The sequence below is a fragment of the Humulus lupulus genome, chromosome 9 (assembly GCF_963169125.1).
Source record: "Humulus lupulus chromosome 9, drHumLupu1.1, whole genome shotgun sequence".
Lineage (NCBI taxonomy): Eukaryota > Viridiplantae > Streptophyta > Magnoliopsida > Rosales > Cannabaceae > Humulus > Humulus lupulus.
This window is the reverse complement of record NC_084801.1, coordinates 14,447,691-14,453,690: the sequence shown is the minus strand read 5'-3', so window position 1 is coordinate 14,453,690 and position 6,000 is coordinate 14,447,691. Positions and strand designations below refer to the sequence as shown.

The 6,000-nt window shown below is 41.7% G+C and overlaps 1 non-coding gene across 1 annotated transcript; it reads right to left on the bottom strand.

Moving 5' to 3' along the window:
• Positions 1–1,092: 1,092 nt before the first annotated feature.
• On the bottom strand, positions 1,093–1,199 carry LOC133802918 (small nucleolar RNA R71). Its single transcript, XR_009877661.1, has one exon. It is a non-coding gene; the product is annotated as a small nucleolar RNA R71 (small nucleolar RNA).
• Between the last annotated feature and the right edge of the window lie 4,801 nt (positions 1,200–6,000).

The following is a 6,000-nucleotide window of genomic DNA, read 5'->3' as shown; positions in this document are numbered from 1 at the left end:
TTGCCTTAGTTTTCCTTAGAATTTAGGTTTTTCAAAAAAAAAAAAAACATAAAATTGCATAAAATTGTTCATAAAATTTTAATCATAAAACGCTTAGTATTGGGAACAATTGTGTAATATTACAAATGGTAGAAACTAATATTGTTCTGTCTAAAAAGATTGGTTGTTAAATAAGGTTTGTGATAGCGTTACCCTCCACACTTACCTGGGAACCTCGGGGAGTTCTGTCTAGGCAAGTGTGGGTCTAAAGCGGTACCTTGGAAACCTTCCCAATCGGCCTGGGAACATTTCGAGCATCCACCTTTGCACTATTACATTTTTGAACTTATTACTTTAAGAAAACCAAGCTTGTTCTGTCAAAATAAGCAATTTCACTCTGCATAAAGGTTGTTTGGTCGAAAAGGTTGACTTGTGATCCACCATACTTACTCAGTAACCTCGGGGAGTTCTAGTAAGGTCTTGGAGATCACCCCAAAACCTCCAAATCTACATGGGAACAAGTTTAACAAAAAAATAATAATAAATCAAAAAAGGAAATAAAAATAAGCAAAGAAAATAAAAAATAATAAATCCAATTCTGATTTCCGAGAGTGGATGAATCATCACGAAACTTCTAGTGACACTTCTTCCAATTCATCCACCACTCCTTCCGGAACTCCTTCCACCAATCTTGCTTCTCCACAAACTTTCGCTGATAATAACCCATTCGCAACGGCTCGCAATGATGAAATCCAACCAAGAACTCTCAATGACTACCTCCATCCTACTCGCACTTCCACGCCTTCATGCATTATCTTCCCTCCTAATATGCCTGCATTAGACTTTAAACCTGGCATGATTCAACTCTTGCCCACATTTCATGGAATGGAAAACGAAAGCCCATACGTGCATATCAGAGAATTCGAGGAGGTGGTAGCCACTTTCTATAACCAAGCCGAAAATGCTGATGTTGTGCGACTGAAGTTCTTCCCCTTCTCCTTGAAGGACAAAGCCAAAAGCTAATTGTACTCTTTGAGACCTAAGTCGATTGGAACATGGGAGGAGATGACCAAATCTTTCTTTCTGAAACACTTCCCCAGCCATAAGACCAATAGTCTAAAACGACAGATTTCCACATTTTTCCCAAAAGACAGTGAAACGTTCTATCAAGTCTGGGAAAGATTCAAAGGTCTGTTAAATCAGTGCCCGCACCATGGCTATGAGAACTGGCGTTTGGTCAGTTACTTCTATGAAGGCCTCACGAGTCGTGAGCGCCAGTTTGTAGAAATGCTATGCAATGGTGAATTCCTCGAAAAAAGCCAGACGATGCTCTTGAATATCTCGAAGAAACCGCAAAAAAGTCTCACACCTGGACTGGTCCAAGTGCTACTGACAGCACCAACCGACACAAATCATCTGGGATCTATCAACTTCGAGAAGAGGATAGTGTTAAGGCCTAACTCGAAGCTTTGAAAAAGTAGTTGGAGGTCTTAATGACAAAGAATAGCCAAAAATCGCACATGATTGCTTAAGCGGAACCGCAAGAACCTTGCTTTGTTTGTGGAGGGACGGAGCACTTAGCTAAGGACTGCTTAGCTTTGAATGAAATGAGGGGGGTTTATGAGGAGCAATGCAGTGCCTTAGGGGCATATAATAAGCCATTCTCCCATACGTACAACCCTGGTTGGAGAAACCACCCAAATTTCAATTGGAGAGATTCTAACCAAGCTCAATCGTCTGGAGGCCAATGGAGAAATAAGCAACAAGTTCAACCATCAAAGGCGTATTCTGCACCTCAATACAATGCTCATCCACAACAAAATTCTCTCGAGAATACTCTTCATCCATTCATGGAGGAACAATCCAAACTGAATCACCAAATGATGGAAGAAATCAAGGAAATGAAATGTCAATTCTCAAAATTGACTGAATCCTTGGCCATTCTGGAAAAAGGCAAACTTCCTTCCCAACCAAAATTCAATGTTCAAGGCCAGCACATGGCCCAATCTTCAAATTCAAATGATCAAAACGTCAAGAAAGTGAATGCCATCATGACGAGAAGAGGTAAAACTCTGCAAGACCCACCCATAAAATCCAACACTCCCAGTACTCCAAAAATCATTTCCGAAAATCCACCACTCAATGCCACTCCAAAAGTACCATTTCCCCAGGCTTTGAAACATGTTGGGAAACTTCCTAATAACCGAGCTGAACTCCTTGAGCACTTGATACAAGTGAAGATTAATCTTCCTTTGCTTCACATCATTAAACAAGTGCTCGCTTATGCCAAAATCATCAAGGATCTTTGTATTGCAAAAAGGAAGCACCATGTCAAGAAGACTGTCTTCTTGACCGAGAAAGTGAGTGCGGTGATTGAACAAAAGGCACCGTTGAAATACAAAGATCCCGGTTGTCCCACCATTTCTTGCCAAATTGGGACCCATGAAATCAGCCAAGCCTTACTTGATCTTGGCGCGAGTGTCAATCTCATGCCCTATTCTGTATACTCGCAACTTGGTCTTGGAGAAATGAAGCCAACATCTGTTGTACTACAGCTTGCTGATCATTCCACCAAAAAGCCTAGGGGTATCGTTGGGGATGTCTTGGTTCAAATTGAAAAATTCTATTACCCCGTGGATTTTCTTATTCTTGATACCCAATCTGTGGTGAGCATGGAGTCTAAAATTCTTATTATCCTCGGAAGACCATTCCTTGCTACTGCAAATGCTTTGATCAATTGTTGAAATGGTCTAATGAAGATATCGTTTGGAAACATGACTCTTGAAGTCAATATCTTCCACATCGGGAAACAACCCCAAGAAGATGATGAATGCTATCAAACATTCATGATTGACCCTTTAATTCCTGAGGAGGTTCAATTGTGAAGCGACTTTGATAATCTTGATGAGCTCCTCCTTCTGTCTGACAACGAAAGTCCCAGTTCAATTGAGTCTACTCTTGCAGTATCAGATCGCGTAGACTCACGCAATAGACGGACTCAGTTTTGGCAACCTCTCTTTGAAGAGCTACCTCGTGAGAGGTCACAGCCGAAAACTTCAGCCGAAGAGGTTCCAATTGTTCAATTGACCCAACTTCCCGAGGGTTTGAAACATGCCTTCTTGGGAGACGGTGAAACCTTTCCAGTTATCATCTCATCCAACCTTCAAAATTCTCAAGAATTGCAGTTACTCAAGCTACTGCGAACGCATAAATTTGTGATAGGTTGGACGCTTGCTGATATCAAAGGTATTAGCCCTTTAATTTTCTCCCATCGAATCAATCTAGAGGACGAAGCCATCCCTCGAAGAGACCCTCAGCGGCGACTGAACCCCACGATGAAGGAAGTTGTAAAAAATGAAGTTTTGAAATTGCTAGACGCTGGTATTATTTACCCGGTAGCAGATAGCAAATGGGTTAGTCCTACTCAAGTCGTGCCCAAGAAATCTGGTGTCACCATTATCCAAAACGAAAAAGGGGTCCTTGTCCCCACAAAAATGGTGACGGGGTGGCGCATGTGCATTGATTATAGAAAATTAAATGTCGCCTCCCGCAAAGATCATTTTCCACTCCCATTCATTGATCAAATCCTTGAATGTGTAGTTGGTCATCCTTTCTATTGCTTTCTTGATGGCTATTCTAGCTATTATCAAATTGAGATTTCATTGGAGGATCAAGATAAGACCACTTTCACTTGTCCCTTTGGCAGTTTTGCTTTCTGGCGTATGCCATTTGGCTTGTTTAATGCACCAGCTACTTTCCAAAGATGCATGATGAGCATCTTTAGTGACATGATTGAAAAATCAATGGAAGTATTCATGGATGACCTAACCATTTTTGGAAACTCCTTCGAGACATGTCTTCTTCATCTTGAAGTTGTTTTAAAACGATGCATCGAGGAAGGACTTGTCCTCAATTAGGAGAAATGCCACTTCATGGTATCTTCTGGCATAGTCTTAGGCCACATTGTTTCTGAAAAAGGAATTGAGATTGATCAATCCAAAGTCGACCTTATCTCCAACCTGCCGACTCCTAAGACGGTCAAAGACGTTAGGTCATTTCTTGGTCATGCTGGTTTTTATAGGAGGTTCATACAAAATTTTTCAATGATTGCCCGTCTGCTAAGCAACCTCCTAGCCAAAGATGCCACTTTTGAATGGACACCTAAGTGTGAGGAATCATTCCGAACGCTTGTCAATTCACTCACTTCCGCTCCCATCATTCAGTCACTCGATTGGAGTCTTCCTTTCGAGATCATGTGTGACGCCAGCAACTTTGCTGTGGGAGCTGTGCTAGGACAACGAAGGGAGGGGAAACCCTTTGTTGTCTATTATGCAAGCCGAACTCTCAATAATGCTCAAATGAACTATTCCACCACCGAAAAAGAGTTGGTTTCCGTTATCTTTGCCCTTGACAAATTCCGATCTTACTTGATTGGATCGCCTATTACGATCTTCACAGATCACTCCGCCCTTAAGTATCTCCTTTCGAAAAAGGATGCTAAGGCGCAATTAATACGGTGGATCCTTCTCCTGCAAGAATTTGATATAACAATCAAAGACAAGAAAGGTGTTGAAAATGTCGTCGCGGACCACTTGTCCCGAATTGAATTCAGCGATCCCGCTGACGGTCCACCTATTCATGATGATTTCCCCGATGAACAATTGCTTTCTGTTGCTAAGTTGCCATGCTACACTCACATTGTAAACTACTTAGTAACAAGTGAACTCCCATCTGAATGGAGTTCAAAAGACAAACGCAAATTTCTGGTCGAGGTGAGCAATTTTTTTGGGATGACCCATACCTATTCAAGAATTGCCCCGACCAAATCATGCAAAGATGCATCCATGACGATGAGGTGTCTAGTGTGCTGAACTTTTGCCACAATGATGCTTGTGGTGGTCACTTCTCCATGAAGAAAACCACTGCAAAAATCTTACAATGCGGTCTTTACTGGCCCACTCTGTTCAAAGACACCAATGATTTCTGTCATTCTTGTGTAAGGTGCCAAGAGTTAGGATCCTTATCTCGTCGGCACATGATGCCCTTGAACCCAATTCTTGTTATTGAAATATTTGATTGTTGGGGGATAGACTTTATGGGACCGTTTCCACCATCTTTTGGCTACCTTTACATTCTTCTCGCTGTGGATTATGTTTCCAAATGGGTCGAGGCTGTACCATGTCGAACCAATGATAACGCTACAGTTGTCAAATTCTTGAAAGAAAATGTGTTATCAAGGTTCGGTACCCCTCGCGCTATTATCAGTGATCAATGCACTCATTTTTGCAACTGATCCTTTGAGGCTCTTATGTGCAAGTACGGTGTACTTCATAAAGTTGCAAATGCCTATCATCCACAGACTAATGGTCAAGCTGAGTTAACTAATAGGGAGATAAAACACATTCTGGAAAAGACAGTAAATCCTGACCGCAAAGATTGGTCTACACGCCTTCTAGACGCTCTTTGGGCATACCGCACTGCTTTCAAGTCCCCTCTTGGAATGTCTCCCTATCGGCTTGTCTTTGGAAAAGCCTGTCATTTACCTGTCGAGCTCGAGCATAAAGCATATTGGGCTATCAAAGCCTTAAACTTTGATCTGAATGCCGCATGTATCAATCGCAAACTCCAGTTGTCTGAAATTGAGGAGTTGAGAAACGATGCATATGACAATTCCAGGATTTATAAAGAAAAATTGAAAATCGCTCACGACAAACAAATCATGCGAAAACACTTTGAGCCAAATCAAAAAGTGCATCTGTACGATTCTCGCTTGCACTTGCATCCCGGTAAACTGCGATCACGATGGACTGACCCATTTGTAGTGAAGCAAGCATTTCCCAACGGTTCTTTTGAGGTCGAGGACCCAACTGATGGGAGAATTTTTCGAGTCAATGGCCAAAGACTGAAGCATTACATTAAGAGTGTGAGTTGTGTTGAAGAGGTCCTTCTTAAGGACCCAATCTATACACTCTGAAGTTCTAAATGGTTTGTTGTTGTTCTTTATTTTTATTTTTCATTATC